The 17,930-nt window shown below is 52.3% G+C and overlaps 1 long non-coding RNA gene across 1 annotated transcript; it reads left to right on the forward strand.

Annotated features, from left to right (window-relative positions):
- The first annotated feature begins 2,565 nt into the window (after positions 1-2,565).
- LOC104692127 lies at positions 2,566-12,618 on the forward strand. Its single transcript, XR_005603638.1, has 7 exons — positions 2,566-4,416; positions 6,524-6,647; positions 6,899-6,934; positions 7,898-8,307; positions 8,830-8,932; positions 10,242-10,860; positions 12,210-12,618. It is a non-coding gene; the product is annotated as an uncharacterized LOC104692127 (long non-coding RNA).
- The last annotated feature ends 5,312 nt before the right edge of the window (positions 12,619-17,930 follow it).

A 17,930-nucleotide genomic window follows, 5' to 3' on the forward strand; every position in this document is an offset into this window, starting at 1 on the left:
CTTGGGCTGTGGCACAGCCAAATATCCTCATGGCCAGGTGCTGCTTCCATGCCTGCCCTCCTCACAGTGGTGGATGGTGGTGGGATGCTGGGCAAGACCTCCCTTCCCCATCCCTGTCCCCGTGATCCCTTCCAGCACGGCTGTTTCCGCTCTCCTTTTCCATGGGATATTGCCCTGCATTGCTTCATGCATCTTCTGCAAGGCAACGAGCTCTGAAATGCTCCCTAATGACCATGACATGGAGCGTGGTGGGTACCAGGAGCCTGGGGAGGATGCAGGTGGTTGCAGGAGCAATGAGGATGCCCAGGAGTTGCTGTGGACAATGTGGAAAAAAAAGAGGGGAAAAAAGCCCCTAAGCCCAGCCCAGGATGTAGTTCTCTCCATCCATGCAGACCTTTCCTTCATGAAGTGACACCTTCACTGTTAAAAGGTTAAAATGTGCATTTTGTGTGGCTCAAATCCCAGCAGGAACAAGGTCTGGGGAAAGGGGGAACTTGAGTCAAGCAGGGCTGGGGGGGATTGATGTCCCCCCAGCTGCCTGGGACTCTGAAGCACTGTCTTTGGGCTAGTGCTGGGCTCTGCGTGGGGCAGGTGAGACCCCCTCTGTGGCAGGAGCTGGGGCAGGGTTAGGAGGGTCAAGAGCAGCTGATGTGCAAAACCTCTGGGGTTTTTCCCCTTTTTTCCTGTTACACAAACCTCATCTCAGCAGTTTTTCCCACCAGCCTTCCTCTGCACAAGCAGGAACTTCCCTGAGGGTGGCCGACTTTCCATCACCGCTTTCCAGGGGATTTCTCCCCCTTTTCTCCAAAACCCTTCTCCCTGCCTGCGCAGCTGTGCAGCAGGGATGGTGCAGGGCCAGCTCTCGCCACGGGCCTGTCTCAGCAGCAATAAAGCTGTCGGCAGCGGCGCGGTCCGGGCGGCCTCGTGCTGGAGATGCAATTTGGGAGGCAGAGCTGCAGCTCAGCCCGGCTTCCCCTCCATCCCTCCATCACCGCCCCGCCGTGTGCCAGGAGACAGAGCTGGCGCTTCTCCCACCAGAGGAGCGGCGAGCGTCAGCCAGGATGTCTGGTGAGAAGGAAGAGGCTGTCTGTGAGCACCGAGGGAAGCCCTCCACTGACCCTCTCTGCTCCATCCAGCTTCCCAACAGTATTCCCAGATCCAGGAGCAAGCAGCCTGAGAGTCGTCTGGATCTCCATCAGAAAGAGACACCACAAGGACCATTAGCCCTGCAGCAATGCACATGCCAGGGATGTGTTCACCCCTTCCCAACATATCCTTGCTTTGTGTGAGGGGAAACTGAGGCAGGAGGTTCCCAGAGGATCCCGGAGGATCCTCCTGCTTCACAATGCCTCAGTCCCACCAGTAGAACACAGAGGGTGCTAAAGATATAAGGAATTTCCATCCTGCCAAAAATTCAAACGTGTCCGACTGTGGGGATCATCTTTAAATACAGAAGCTGGGAATTTCACCTGCAGAGAAATATCCACAAGAGGAAAAATCTCCTCTTGCCTTTACAAGTCAAACTGACTACAGGAGAGGAGTAAGGCACAGCACAAGGCACTGACCCTCCCGAAACACAACGCTCTCAGAACCCTGAGGAGGTGTTCTCTGAAGAGGTTTTCATCAAGCCAAAATGGGCCTGCAAAATGCTGTCTGGTAAAGCTCTATCCAGCTGGAAAAGCACCGTCCAGCTTTCCCCTTGGAGTTCTCTCTCTAGACCTCATACAAAGTCTTATTTTTTCACTCCTTTCTGAGTTGGGCTCCACTTCTCCATCTCAAGGCGCCCACAAATCATGATTTGCCTCTCTTTTTAATTTCATTTCAGTGGCTTCTGTTCCTGCTGTGGTTGGATCCACTCTCGGATGTCTCGGAGCTTCTCCGTGAGTTTCGGAAGCAGAAACGCGTTTTCTTATTCGCTGCACTGAAGGTGCTGCTGGAATTGTTCAGCACGTGACACAAAGTACCACCAGATACCTCTGAAAGTTCAAACCTAGGGAAAAGTGGGATAGGGACAGGGGTAGGGACAGGGATAGGGATAGGGATAGGGATAGGGATAGGGATAGGGATGGGGATGGGGATGGGGATAGGGATGGGGATAGGGATGGGGATAGGGATAGGGATGGGGATAGGGATAGGGATAGGGATGGGGATGGGGCTAGGGATAGGGATAGGGATAGGGATAGGGATGGGGATAGGGATGGGGATAGGGATGGGGATAGGGATGGGGATAGAGATGGGGATAGGGCTAGGGATAGGGATAGGGATGGGGTTAGGGATGGGGATAGGGATGGGGATAGGGATAGGGATAGGGATGGGGATGGGGATAGGGATAGGGATAGGGATAGGGATAGGGATAGGGATAGGGATAGGGATGGGGATAGGGATGGGGATAGGGATGGGGATAGGGATGGGGATGGGGATAGGGATGGGGATGGGGCTAGGGATAGGGATGGGGATAGGGATGGGGATAGGGATGGGGATAGGGATGGGGATAGGGATGGGGATAGAGTAGGGGTAGGGTTACGGTGGGGATGGGGATAGGGTGGTTAGTGATGCTCTCAGCACACGGCGCTCCTGGGAAGCGTGCAAAGGGATGGAGACAGTCGTGTGCTGGGAAGCAGCTCCTGTCTCATGTCCTGCGACTTGAGGATTTCACTTGGGACATTTCTGCTTCAGTCCCTGTCTCTCAGGCACATAGTTGGGTTTTTGGAACTCTCCTGTGCAGGGCCAAGATCTGAGGTCGATGATCCTTGTGGGTCCCTTGCAGCTCAGGATATTCTGTGATTCTATTCCATGTTTCCTGTGTTATTTCTGTTCATCCTGGTACCCAGGAATGCCAAGGTTGGGAGGAGCTCTGGCCCTCTCCAGAGGGCTTGGCGAGGGATAAGGAGGTATTTCTGTAGCAGCTGCTCTCACTGGAAGCTCCAGGCTGACTTTCTCATGGGAAGAGCAGACTTGGTCCGTCCAAGCGACCCCTGCCTGGGCGTATTTGTGCGTGTGATCCTGACACCTCTCCCCCCACAGCAAACACTGGCCCTGGCCAAGGCCCTGCTGTCCATCCCTGTGGCCTTGGGGATGGGTGGGAGCTCTCAAAGGTGGATGATGAGGAAGGAAGGAGGGGTCTGGCAATGCTCTGGAGGGTGTGTGATTTCACATTTCCCCTTTGAGGCTTGTAGGACTGAAGAGCCCAGTGAACCCCAGAGCCCCCAGTGCAGCTGACAGCTCTGCTGGAAATAGATACGGTCCCATCCCGCCCTGGTGTTGTTGTTGGCAGGAAGGCTTGGAGGCCTCCAGGTTGAATTTGTCAAGAGCACAAGCAAAGGAAAATTGTTCTCATCTGAACAAACACAATCAGTTGCTGCCAGCTGTTCCAGTGCCCCAGCAAAGGATTCACGTGGCTGGCCCTTTTCCCCAGCCTGGGCTACTGGTCTGACTGGTGGGTCAGAAGGACTTGTCTCTCTCTAGTGGATATTTTGTTGCTCATCCTCCCTCCAGCTTCCATCCAGGGGAAGGAATGGGGTCAGTGTGGACACCCTGAGCACTTCTCTTCTCCTCTGCTCACCTGGGGCACAGGGAAGGCTTCTGTGGCAGGGTTGCAGTTCCCAGAGGGTGGGAGGATGGCAGGAGGTGACATGTCTGGGCTCCTGGTGTTGGAGTGAAAATGCTGCAACCAGCACCAGCTTTGCCTCGCGGATGCGTTGGCAGCGTTTTGTTGCGTTGGCTTCACACGGCGATGATCAGGGTCTGTCTCTGTGCTGGCCCACGTGCGACTGCTGAGGGCCAGAGCCAGCTCCACCCCACAGACCCCACACCAGGTAATACCCTCTGACTCCTGCCCCTCTCCAAACACGGTCACTTTTAGCCCTTCTCTGTGTTTTTCCCCAAAAAGCAGCTCCTGTCCTGCCTTTGGGCCTGCCTGCCCTGTAGAGCCTCAGGTGGGGGCTGCAGCACAGCTTGTGTCACTTTTACGAGCTGCATGAAACCACCAGCTCGAGTATCTCACACAGACGGATCCATGGATTCCTCCCCTCCCTCAGCCCTCTCCCTGTGGGGAGGACGTGGTTTCCCAGGGCTGCAGAGCGTGGCTGTGCTGTGAACGGGGCCATGCTGGCAGATGTGCTGTCCCCGTGTCCCCCAGCCAACCCAAACAGGGCCGAGTGACCCAGTAACATATTTTATATTGTATTAGAATATAATCTTCTCCTCAGAGCTGCTGCCTGCTGGGTGTCTGCTGCAGAGGAATTTCTGTGCCCTGAGAAAAGGATGGCTCCTGGCCCCGGGGGATCTGCCTGGTTGGTTGGAGAAGAAAATATCTTGTCTGTGTCTTGGCCAGATCACAGAGCAGAGCTGTGCTTCTTTGTGGGCAGTGGGAACATCACCAGTGTGGGATGGGATTATCTCCATCGCTGCACTCAGGTTTGTTGCATGGTGGGTGTTTTAATGGGAAACCTTCCCTAAAAACCCTGCCTGGCTGCAGCTCAAACCAGCCCTTTCTCCCTGCTCTCGTATAGCTTCGATCTGTTCCTAATTGCCAGAAAACAAGCCAAGCCCCACCTGCTTCCTACCACCCACAGGCAGCCCACCAGGCCCCCTCCTCTACTTTCCAGGTCTAAACTCACCTCTGACTGCTACCCTCTCCTGTAAGACATTTCCAAAGTGTCTGACTAAAACACACTCAGAAACCTCCCTGAAGCAGGAGCCTGGAGCTCTCAGGGTGTGGAGGATGCCCGTGGCTTTAGAGCATCTCCACCTCTCTGGGTACCTCCTGGCACCAAGAGATGGAGGGGGCAAGAAAGGCCCCAAAACTTCTTAAAATTTGAGTAATTTTTCCTCCTTTAAACCCCACCGTGAGTCTCTCATCAGTTCAAGGAAATGCATCTGCGTTCCTCTTTTACTGCTCGCTGCTATTGGGTGATTAAAAAATGGGGCAGCTGGGGCCACTCATTCTTGACCTGGAGGAAAGCAGGAGGCTTATAAAAGCTCTGAGTGCTGCAGGAATTATGAGGTAATTAAAAAAAAAAAAAAAAATCAGGCCAGAGCTGGGACCACGTCAATAAAAGCAGGAGGAACTGATGTCAGCCCCACGCAGGATGTGGGGAGTGATGCCTCTGCCCTCTGCTCCTGCTGCCGAGCCCCTGGTGGTGCTGAAACCTCGCACTTCCCACTGGCAGGGATTTGGGAATTCAGGAGACAGAACACATGCTGGGGCTGGGTGGGCTCTTATTTCCTTGGTGAATTCAGCTGACTGGAATCCCTCCCTCCCAAATGTAAATCCCGTGTGAGCCTTGGCGGTGGGTGTTTTATCAGAGCAAGATGAAGATCCCCCAAAAAAGCAAAAATTAATATTTAAAGGGATGAGGAGGGGTTCCAAATCACCATTTGGGGGGTTAAGAGGCCTGGTTTTCAGGGGGGGGAGCATATTTTGCCCACCACAGGGTCATAAGTATTAAACCAGGGAAAAGAAACCTGGTTTTTCTTTATCTAGGATTTATCTAACTCAATTTAACCCAAGACTCAGCTTGGGTTTCCTGACCTGATAAGAAGAAGGAGAGAGAAATCAGCAGGAATTAATATGCAGGGCCTTTCCATTGCTCACTGCAATAATCCAGGTCTTTCCAACACTGGGGACCGACATCCTCGTTTGAGGTCGCTCAGGACTGCTTCTCCAAAGAGCAGCCGCCTCCTCCAGGAGCAGTGCATGGGAGGTTTTTGGGAGCAGCCTCCTGCCACCCACATCTGTCCCCATCCCACAGTCCTGCAGGACACAGATCTGGGGATTAAATGCCAGCAGTGCTCAGCTGCTCTGCCAGGTTTGGGCCCTGGTGGGAATTAAAGCCCTGCCTTTAACAGCCCTCCCAACACATTCCCATCCCCACAGAACCCCTCACGAGTCCCTGTAACCCCCTCCCCAGAAAAACCCCTTTGGGGCAGGCAGCAGGGAAGGGAAGGTTCCCCCTGTGAATTCTCCCTAATAATTTCTGGCTTCGTTAATCCATTTTCCCTGTCTGGGACCCATCTGGAAGCCAAGCTGTGACTTTGCTCTTGAGGGAATCTCAGGTTTTTGCCTGTTTTCAGGGTGATGCCTTAGGTTTTAACTTTTGTATTTCTCAAATCCTGCACTGCCTGCTGTGTCACTCTGAAGTTTGGTGTGGCCTCTCAGCTGCTGTTCTCTCGTGCTGGTCAGACATAACAAACCTCGCTAGGTTTGCCCTCCAAGGACACCAGGCCCCAAAAGGTGTAAACTAAAAACCTCTGAAGAGGAGGGACAAACTTGAGGTAATTACATCAGGAACTGAGGCTGTAATTGGAGAATTAACCCTGATATGCAAATGGACCAAACTCATAAAAATGTGAGGAACCCATGACCCAGGGTCCATCTGGGGTGGAGCCTTTGGACTGCCCAGGGTGAACCTTTGAAGGCCCACTTTTATTCTCTTTTTATTATGTTTTATATATATTTCTTTTTAATTATTATTATTATCCTACTTTTATTCTCTTATTTTCATCTAGCCTCTGTTTTTAGGTGGCCACCTCAAGGCATCAGTGTCTTTATTCAAATGTAAGGCCTTAATGAGAACGATACAGGGAACAAGTCCAGCCTCACTGCTTTGTTTCCTGAATATTTCCATCCCAGCTGATGCTGTCAGGTTGGTGGGTGTGGGGTTTTCCCCCTTGTATGAATGAACACAATACTTCTGCAGAAAGGGAGGGGTGAGCTTGGATGTTTTCACCGTTAGGTTTTAGGGATCATTAATAATGCCTGCAGTGCTTTCTGTAAGGATGAGCCAAAGATTTGGGATGTAACAGCTTCCTAGTGGAAAAAGGGATTATTTCCAATTATAATGTTTTGCAAAGATGACACCTTGTTTCTGATGAATTCTTTTCACTTTATTTCCAGCTTTTCGTCTTGCTCTTGTAAAAAAAACCTTGCCAGGTATGTATTTAGATATGTATTTATAACAGAGATGCCTGCTTTAAACAAATTATTTGGTAATTAAATGAAATATTTCTGCCTGGTTCAGAGAGAAAAAATGCAGCTCTTTGTAACTGAAAGGGAGTTTGCTGTGAGCTCCTCTGGAAGCCAGGCTGTGCCCAGATCAGGTGAGATCTGCCACATCTCCCAAGCCTGGGCAGTGCAGGAGATGAGGGTACCCAGGGAGGGGGCAGGAATCAGATTCTGCCTCATGCCCATGGTCGAGCTTCTGCCCCTGAACTCAGCGCAGTCTCATCTCTACCTTGTGATGAATCCCAGCTGATTTTCCAGCCTGAGCTGTCCAGCCACTCATGTTGGATTATAAACTGGAACTTTTACAGGCTGTATGTGGGGTTTGTGGCTTCCTTTCCCTCTCTCTGTCTCCAAAGTCCACGATTCTTAATAAATCATCCTCTAGCCTGAGTTGAGTCTTGCTGTTTTAAGTTTAACTAGATTATTTTTTTGCTGATAAGCCAGACTTTGAATTCTTCCCAAGATCACGGGTTGGGGCCCGTAATATCATGGAGGAGAGACTGTTCATGGTGATCTATCACATGGGAACAGCACCAAGCTCTCAGGTTTCCCTTAGATCAGCACTTAAAGGCACAGCACTTGTATCTCATGGAGCTGGTGGGAGGGAAGAGTCAGGGCTCCCACCAGATACATGGAAAATGGACTGGGATGACAGGAAAATGTTGTATTATACATCTATTTCTTGCACTGTGTCAGTGCCAACAACTTCCTAAGGCTTTGATCCTGACTTCACTCCAATTTCTGCTCTTCCGTCCGAACAGACCCAAATCCACCCAAGGGTGGGATTGAAGTGGAGCAAAGCATTGAGAGAACCTGCTACACCCTCTTGTTGTTTCCCTCACTCTTCTTTGACACCACCCTGACACCACATAAATTTGTTTTCCTTGACAGCTCCAGGCAAATGTGTCACGTTTTCAGATCCATCCTGATGCGATCCTTGTTCTCCCAGCCAGTGCCTGAGCTCCTCTCCCAGCATCGCTGTTGACTTTGGCCTCCTCCTCAGAGCCCCGAGCAGCTCCCATCACATCCCACAGAGTCTCCAAGTTGTGTTCCTCGAGCATTAACCCTGCAAGGAACCAGTGCAGCACATGGCACAGGTCACCCTTAGATCAGGAGAAGTTCCAGCCCCGCTCTGGGTAGAGCAGCTCCGTGAAGGGCTTTACTGGGATGAGGTGGGAGGTGGAGGAGTCCTCCTTGAGGCATGTCGTGTGCTCACAGCCTGTGGAAAGAATGGATTGATCAAGATTAAAGGTGTTCCTGATGAGAGCAGCCGGGAGGAACGGTCAGGATCCATGAGACACGTGCGTGGTCGTGGTTTCTAGAGCCATTCTCCCTCTGCTAATGCCTGATACTGGGCAGCCCAGTCCCTCCCACCCCAGCCTGCCCTTGGGCTGGCTGTGATCCCTCAGCCTGACTCCTTCTCCCAGTTTAGCCAAAAAAACCCCATCTCTGCAGTCCCAGCATCCCCCCCCAGTCCTGGATGGGATTGGCACATCTTTTATCTCACTTGGCCCAGCAGGCCACAAATTCCTGCGGTTCTGGGGTGGGTGAGGGGGGGAGGGTCTTTCCCGGTGTCCCTCTGCTCGGGAGGCAGCTCCCTGTGTCACACATATCAGTGTGTTGTGTTGGGAAAGCTGTGCTGCTGCCCAGCTGGGGGCTGGAGATGAGCCAGGGGCCATCCGTGCCTCCGTGGGAAGGCAAGAGGGAAGACGTGGTGAAGCTGTGTCTTCATGGGAATTTGTGTTGCTTTCACTTTTTTAAAATTATTTTTCTTTTGGGGGGGATATTTTAAACCACAAGATGCTATTTTTGTTTTTCTACAGCTCAGGAAGGTCGGTGGCCGTGAGCTGATGGCCTCTGTCCTGTCCTGATGCAGCCACCAGCACAGGCAGCACCAACACCTTCCCCTCAGAGACTTCGCAGGAGGTGAGTTTGGCTGGCAAAGGCTGGGAGCACCTCAGGTGGGGGCTGTGTTCCTCTCCAGTGAATCACGCTGGCAGGGACACTGGCAGCAGCCTCTGTGGGATTTGGTGGGGTCCTGGATTCCCTCCCACCTCTCCTTACTGCAGCCATCACCTCGCAGTCAAACCCCCAAGGTGAATCCCTCACAGAGGGGGAGAGCTTCACCACGCATCTGCTGACGGATGTGTGTTTTCCTTGGCGTTGTGTGCCTCGTGGCTGCTGGATAGTTATCTGAGTGATGAATTCATCTGCACAGGGACCCCTGAATCGTGGGGCAGAGGGAAAGCATCTATTAGAGCAGCTTGGCATGAGGGAGAAGGAATAACAAAGAGGAGAGGGGTGGTGGTTGCACATCAAAGCCGTGTCTCCGCTTTCCAAGCCCATATTTTTCCTAGCCTATCTCCTGGACTTCATCTGGCTGTGGTGAAAGCAGGCACAAGCCAGCACTCTGGTGTGTCAGAGGCTCATGCCTCGGCAGGGAGAGATGGAGTTTCTGAATTCCAGCTGTGTTGGGCATGATACTTTCCTCATCGCCTCCCCTGCCAGGGATGGTTTTTCCATGGGGTGGAGAGCCCTGCTATTCCATGGAAATGCTTCAGCTCGGGGCTGCCACGCTGCCACAGGGGACATCGGTGTCACAGCTCGGATCACACAGAGCCCAGGGGTGAAAATCCCTGGCTCCCTCCAGCCCTGGTGCCAGGCTGCTCCACATCCTGCCTGGAGCTGGCAGCTCCCGGCTTGCTGAGCTCACAGATTCCAGCAGCAGGGAGAGAGGGGGAGCTGAGCCCTGAGCCCTCATCCGTGGCCCCTCCTTGTGCCTATGCACGCATAGGTGTGGGGTGCTCCTGGGGGCTTGTGCAGATGAGGATCCTTCTTCCCCTAAACCACCGGGGACACGCTGCCCACGTGGATCTGGGAGCCTTTTCTCAGGATTCAGTGCCCCTGCAGGAGGCTGAAGTTCCCAGAGGGGGACCATGGGCTTTATGTCCTCTGTAAGGAGGTGCAGGCAGTGATCTCTGGGACAGCTGAGACCCAAATTCCCCTTAGGAACAGCGGGATGGCTGGGAGCTGGACTTGTTTCAGGAAATAGATATCACATCTCTGATGGAAAGAGGGATGGAACAAATCCAGGACGGGGATGCAGGGCCAAGCACTCGTGAGAGGTTAGGAAGGTGCAGGTGGGTGTGTAGGGTCATTTGGAAAGAGATCTGGCCCCTGTTTCTGTGCTGCATTGCTCTGAAAACAAGCCCCTTTCTTTTCTTCCTAAATCCAGGGTCCCAAAGTGAAACCACCATCCCAAGTGGCCTGACAGGGGAGTTGTGGGGAACAGCCTCTCGCCTTGGTTTCTCCGAGCTGTCCCCAGGGCAGGTCGTGTGACAGGCAGGCCTGTCAGAGAAAGCAAACCCTCCATCACCTCATGCCTTTGGACTGCCAAATCACACGGCTGCCATCAGGAAGCTCAGCAGATCCCCCTCGACCTCCTGGAGATCATCTGGGTGGCACAGCAGTAGGAAAGGAGCTGGAAAATGGATTGAATTGCTTTTTCCCCACAATCTCAAAGCGTTCATGGCGGGACCTTTTGCCAGCATTGTGCAATGCTGGCTCACGTTTTGCTTGAACTTTAGTCCTGCTTTTAATCCATGCCACAGGAACCTCCAGGGAAAGGAATGTTGCTGATTCCTGACTTCAGCCGTGATCAAAACCTTTCAACTCCTTCCCGGGCCATTGTTCTGTGTCCTGTCAGCATTGTCCCCAGGGCAAGGGCAGCTGTGTACCTGGATCAGGAGTGCTCCTCCATCAGAGCCAGCACTTCTCCAGCCCTGCAAAGCGATCCTGCAGACACCTTGGAGAATCAGCATTGCCCCCGTGACTTCCAGTCCCCCAAAACCACAGTGAGCTCTCAGATGTTTATTTGTTTGCTTGTTTTGGCAGGAGGAAAAAGGGCCAAATTGAAGTTTAGGGAAATGTATCATGCATCCTTCATCTGGCATCGTGGCTCCGGCTGGAAAAGCCCTTCCCACTTCCTTCCCTTACCCGTTAACGAGGTGGATAATGCGGGAAAGGCGCTTGGACAGCAAAAGGCAGCGGCCACGTATGAGGCGCTACTGCTGCACTTACCCACAGCCTGGCTCTTGGGCAGTGCTTCTGGACAGTGCCAGCTCCAGGAATCGTGAATTTTAGGAGGATCCATGTACTCACCCAGCTCATCCCAGTGGGGGGTGCAAGGTCTGGGTTTGGGGGGTTCTTCCAGGTAATTTGGCCAAAGACTGCCTTCTCTTGGGGCATGAGCTGGAGGACAGTGTGAGCCCACAGGCACCAGAACAGGCAGGGGTGGAAACCTCCCACTTCATTTGGAAAGTTGTGAGCAGGAGAGAAGAAAGCAAAGGGGTTCACACAGGCAAGGAGGGTGCACATGTGCTGTCCAGCCATCCAGACCCCTCTTTCCAGGGAAGGCCAGCTCCCACCCCAGCCTTCCAAGGCCACTTTTTGTTGGAAATGATGACAAGCTGCCTGTAACAATCTCAGCTGGCTCTTTCCTGGAAGAAACCTTCGCTGTCCCATCCTCCCACCACTCCAGAGCATTCTCCAGGGATGTTTCCAGTACTGCCAGTTCTTCCAGGACCTCTCAAGATGATCTGTTTCACATGAGCCCAGTTGCCTGCAGTCCAGTGTCCATCCCAGCTGGACATGGACAATTTTTGGCAGGAGGGAAAGCGATGCCAGGCATTGGAATTGGGCTCTGGTTGGGGTTTTTTCTCCCTTAGTTGTTTGAGGTTTTTGTTCAAATCCAATTGATGAACATCACAGGGTCAAGCCATCCCTGTGTGCTCAGGGGCAGTGAAGTTGGGTTTGCATCTTAGAGGAAGGGTTTGGAAGGGGACAAGGAAAGCAAATGCTGCATTAAGGACGTTAATTTAACTGCCAGTATAGCTCTGGGTGTGGACCCAGGATCCCTGCTCCAAGAGCACCCTTGAGGGGTTAAAACATTTACTCCTCCATCTCCAAACCCACAATTTTTAAGCTCCTTTAAGGCATGTGCAGGTGAGGCAAAGTCATTTAAATGCAGATTATCTAAGGACCCGTCCCAAACTTGCCTGCAGTTGGAGAAATCAAGGTTCATATGGTCTTGAATCCTACAGGTGTCCCTCAAAAACCTGGAAGAGAAATTTGATCTAATAAATCTCCAAGGTCTGAGTTTTGCTGGATTTCCTTATTCAAATCCTGTTTTTCTGCATTGCAGGTTAAACCAGGGTGTCCATGTTCTGCAGACTTGCCTGGAAAAGTGGGAATTCAGCCTGGAGGAAAGAACCAACACAAGCAAAAGCAGAAAACACCCGATTCCTACAAACCCCTCTGTGTATGTCTGAATGAAGGCGTGCATCCCCTTCCTCCCTGGCCCAGGAAGGACCACACTGCATCCTTTGTTCGTCACCTACCGGAGCGTGGTACCACCGCCCTGCCCGAGGCTGGGGATGGCCGCTGTGATCCAGACAATGGGGATGGAGAATGAATGGAAAATGATCTCCTGTGTTGAGCTGACAACCAGCTCTCTGTTCCCCAGGCGAGTTCCCAGCTCCTGGGTGAAGGGAACGTTCCCCCCCCCAGGAAATCCCTGCTTTGATCTTCCTAGCGCTGCATTGCTGCTTCTCACAGCTCCTGGATAATTAAAAAAACAGAGAGGAGAAGGAAAATATTCTTTTACAGCCTTATTTACTGGTGGTTCTTGAGGAGTCTCCCACAAAATCCGCTCATAGGAGCGTGGCAAGGGAACAGAGGAGGGAGAGCCCTCCGGAATAGCCAGGCTGTTGGATGATACTCACACAAGCTTTGTATTTTCCTTAAACCACCTCAGCCACTTCCTAGAAAGGTGAGGGCACAAATCCACCCAGAGTGTGCAGAGGACACTGGGGTTTAGCATTTTCCATGCCAATGTCTGGCATGTTCCAGGAGCAGAGAACCCCAGAACAGTTCAGGTTGGAAGGGAGCTCCACACCCATCCCATTCCAACCAAGGGCAGGGACACCTTTCACTAGACCAGGTAGCTCCAAGCCCCGTCCCACCTGGCCTTGAACACCTTGAACACCTTGAACACCTCAGGAAACAGGATATTAGCAGAGAAATTAAAGGGTTTTGGGGACTATACATGACCATGGGAGCCCTGGATGAGGTTTTTCCTAGCTGATACCATCCCAGAATTGTTGCGGACTCCATCCCCTCCTCACCCAGCCTGCAAACCCTGTCTGCCTGGCGCTGTGATGCATCCCATGGTGGTGTGGAGCAGGGAGCAGCTGTGCGAAAGGAGCTGTAAAGAAAATAATCTGACCTATTTCTCTGCAGAAGTGCCGGGAGGAAGGGGCCGGGAAGACGGAGATCCGAGTCCTCTTCCACCCAGCCCCTCCGAGGGTCCCGTGGCCTCGCCAACCAAATCCCAGTTTGCACACTGATGCAGTCTGTCTGACTGGGGGGGAAACTGGTTTGGGGAAAGTGAGGGCAGGACAGGATTTTTGCATGACAAATTTATGTCAACTGCCAAACCCTTTTTCTCAAGTTTTCTATTTATTTTTTAACGTACTTTTGAGGGATGGCCAAACTTAGGGAACTTTAGCCCAAAAGGAATTGTATCCAAAGAATTTATGAGCAACTTAAAAGGAGAAGGCAGTGAGAAGAAACTGAAAGCCAGATGTAACTGCAGTTTTAGATGGCTTTTAGTTTAGTTTCAGATTTTTTAGGGGCTCTGACAGGGAACTGGTGGATTTTTGCAACGGGTCTGCAATCGGGTATTGAGGCAACCGTGAACTTTTGATCACTTATTTCTTGGTCTTCTGCCCACATCCAAGAGGGAGTATCTGACCATCTCGTTAACCTCTTGCTTTTAGATGCTGAGATGAGGAAGAGAACAGCAGGAATCAGCAGAAATGCTGTGAAAACATGGAATCAGGAGCTGTGAAACACCCCAAGCAGCGCAGAGCTCCTCTGGAAGGCACACCCTGGGGAAGTAGCTCCAAAGAAAGAAATTGTTCAAATTAAACAGGTCAGCAAGGCCTCGTGTGTTGTATTCTTCGTAACACTCACACTCTGGCCTGACCTGGGAACACCAGCAAACCTTGGCTTTGCTGAGGGACGATCAGGAGGGGGTGAGTTGAGGAGGAAAGGTCCTGTTCACAACGGGGACAAGCGGCTTTTGAGGGGGACAAAGCAAACACCCCCCACCAGAAACTGGAGTGAGCTACTGGAGTGAGCTCCTGCAACGCCAACAAGGGCTCCTTCGGCAAGGACATCCTTGGCTGAACCTCTGTCTGCCAGGGTGGGGTAAGGGATGAGGCTGAGAGATGCTCAAGGCACAGGATTTCCCCGTTACAAAGACGGGCTCAGATCTTCTTAAGCTGGTACCAGTTTTTGAGGGAGAAATCAGTAACAGCACTGCAGTGGGGCCCAAGGATTACATAGAAAATCTCAGCTAAACCAGGATGGAGGAGACTTGCACAGATTCCGTGGGCAATGATAAGGGATAATTAGGATAGGGCGAGGACATGAGCATCCTCTGCTGCTCCTTTTCCTCTTCTTTGAAGAAAGGCAGAATCGCAGAGTCACAGGATGATTTGGGTTGAAAGGAACCTTAAACTCACCTAGCCCTGCTAGGCCTTCCACCAGACCAGATTTCTGCAAGCCCTGTGCAGCCTGGCCTTGGACACTTCAGGGATCCAGGGGCAGCCACAGCTGCTCTGGGCACCCTGTGCCAGGCCCTCCCCAACCTCACAGGGAACAATTCCTTCTCAATATCCCATCCATCCCTGCCCTCTGGCAAAACCCATTCCCTCTGTCACCCCATGCCCTTGGAGCTGACACTGGCAGCACCCCTGGCTGGTGTGGAGATATTGGTGTCCAAGCTGGGCAGAGCAGCCTCCTCCTCCTCCCTCCCCTGCCCTGTGCCCTGTCAGCATCGGGGCCTGGTGCTCTCCAGGGTGTTTAGCTCCGCTCTGTGTTTTGCCAGAGACTGTTATTAAGAAATAAGGCTCTGTCTTTTCATCATCCCTCCAAGCGTCTGTCTGACGTCATTCTGTCTGGCAACCGAGCCATCAAAAAAAGGCTCCCCTGGGAGAAATTTCTCAAGCAAACAGCCAGCAACAACAAAATAATAACCCATTAAACATAATAAAATGCAAACCCCCACAGCATCTTCCTGATAAATGAGAAGGCAGCGTAACCTTGACTCCAAGCACAGAAAGGTGCCTCCTACCCCAGCCCAGGGCAGGGATGTGCTCTGTGCTTACCTGGGTGATTATCCTCAATTGAAGCTGTTGCAGGGGCTGAGATCATGAGGTTCAAGTCCAGGAACAAATCTGGGCCAGCAACACCTGCTGCCATCACTCCCACCTGCAGAGCCTTCCTGCGCTCCACCGGCACACGGGGACCCGCAGATCAAGCAGGTTGGGTTTTTCCCCATTGCACGAGGCATTTGTGTGCCTGCAAAGCAAATCTTGGCTCTGCTCCTCCATATCCATTAATTCCTGCAGGTTGCGGGGTGACCAACACCCCTTTGCCAGCTGTGAGCCCCTGGGATGTGTGTAGGCCTCTGGTTTTGGGAGCTCTGGTTTTGATTTAGAGACCTGCTCACTGAAATAGGTAAGACTGAAGGAAGTTCATGCAACCCCACGCAAAACTTCAGCTCCCAAAGTGGGGAAAGGGTCCCCTAAGTGCCTTATTTTCAGAATAAAACCAACCAAACTGTGACTTGGCTCTGGATTTGGATAACAAAGTTAGGAAGAATGGGGTTTAATCATAGAATCATGGAATCACAGAAGGGTTTGGGTTGCAAGGGACCTTAAGGACCATCTAGCCCAGCCCCCTGCCATGGGCAGGGACACCTTAAACCATGGGAGCAGTGTTTGAAGAGGGCTGCCATGGAAGGGAGTGTATCGCAGTGATGAAAAGCCGCCCATTTGAGCTGGATCCCAGCTGAATAATCTTGGATCCATCCCTCACACATCTGTAGCTGTGATCCTGCTTTCCAAGCTGCTTCTCCTCAGAGCACTTTGCAGAGGTCATTGCTCTTTGCAAGCCTCGTTCCCTCTTGCCTTGCAAACATCTCTGCCATTTTCCTCCCTCCTGCTGTGAGGTTTCAGGGCCTTCAGCAGAGCTCCTCTTCCCTTTTGCTGGTGAAACCACCTGCTCCTCACTCAGCTTTCCTGGGAAATGTCCCACCAGCACCTCTGTTGTATAAAACAGGTCCATTTTCATCAGCAGGACCCAGAGCTGAGAGCAGAATTTGCTCCTGCTGACAGCCTGAGGCTGGGACGAGCAACCCAGAGCCCCAAAATGAGGTGTTGGTGGTTTCTTTGTGGTTTCACAGGGTCACTGCTGCGAGGCTGAAATGAAATCCAGTGCAGGAGCTTCCCAAGGAGCAGCTCCAGCAGATCTGGGAGAGGGTGTTGAGAAGTACATTGAGCCTAATGGAATGCATCAGGATTGTACCCTGCTTCCTGCAGGACCTCAGCCCTGGGCCACGCTGGGGTCTCCTGGGTTTGGGTAGTGCAGCAATCTCAGGGCTCACATTCACTGTTTCCATTTTTTCCCAGGGTGGGAAAACTTTTGGAAATTCCTAGGAAATGTCTCTTTTCTCCTGCTGCTTGAGGCCAGTTTCCTTCCTTGCAGATTGCAATAAAAGCAGCGATGTGCCAGTGAGAACAGAACAGACCAGACCAGAACAGCCTCTCCAGCTCTCCCAGCTATTTCCCAGGAGGTCACTGCTTCCCTCCTTCCCACGGCAGTACCGTGTGTTCCCTGACACCATCCCTCTCCTTTGCAGCAACAGGGGAAACTGAGGCACAAATCTGACCTTTTTAGGAGACCTTCTCCAGACCTCTGTGTGATCTGAAGAGATGGGGCACATACCCCTGTTTGCCAGACAGGGATTTGACTGTACTTCCATGCTTCGGTTTCCCCTTGAACAGAGATTTTCTCCGCTCTGGGATCCTACACAGATCTCCCTTTCCATCTCTCTCAGGTATGACCCTCACTCCCAAGCCCCCCAAAACCCAAAAAAACCCTTTTTTGATCCCAGAGGGGCTGGTATCTCTCACTCTTGGCTCAGGGGAGCTGTAAGGTTTTCCAATCATCTCTTAATGAAAGGAAAGCAGTTTTTATTCCCTCTCTTCCCCGGTCTTGGCAGGGAAGGTGGAATGTGGATGTGGAGAGGTGCAGCCACCTTTCAGGCCAGCAGCTGCTTCGGGGGATGGGTTAGATAAACATGCAGGATTTCCAGGCAGCCCCACACATCCCAGCCAGGGGATTCAGCGGAGCAGGGCTGCGGGGGATGCTGGCCGGGATAACGCCGCATTCATCCCGGGCCATCCCACCTTGGGAAGCCACAGCAACTGCTCCGCTTGGCAGCTCAGGAGATTGCAGAGATAAAACCAGCTCAGCTTGCTTTGGAAAGAGCTGAAGCACAGAGGGATTTCGTCCAAGACCTCTTTTGGATGCTCAGGCTGTCCCAGCAGGAGGAAGGAGGAACCAACACTGCTTTGAAGACCAAGGCATGTTTTTCCCCTGTGCCCAGTGAAGGGGGAGCAGGAATATGGCAGGGCTGATGCCCCAGCACATGTTGGGAGGACAAATCAGGCTCAGGAGTGAAATTTTCCAGGTGTTTTTCCATCAGCTTGTTACCCCCTTGGCTGGTCACCCACTTTGCATGGCGGCGATGGGGCACCTGGGCAGCAGAGGGACTTGATGCATTAATGGGCAGGAGATGGCACCCAGGGAAGGAGGAGTCACAGATGTGGGCAGGCTGGAGAAGATCCACATCTCTGGGCACATGGACGGGCAATGGATGGATGGATGGATGGATGGATGGATGGAGGGATGGATGGATGGAGGATGATGGATGGATGGAGGATGATGGATGGATGGATGGATGAGGATGGATGGATGGAGGGATGGATGGATGGATGGATGGATGGATGAT

The sequence above is a fragment of the Corvus cornix genome, chromosome 24 (assembly GCF_000738735.6).
Source record: "Corvus cornix cornix isolate S_Up_H32 chromosome 24, ASM73873v5, whole genome shotgun sequence".
Classification (NCBI taxonomy): Eukaryota; Metazoa; Chordata; class Aves; order Passeriformes; family Corvidae; genus Corvus; species Corvus cornix.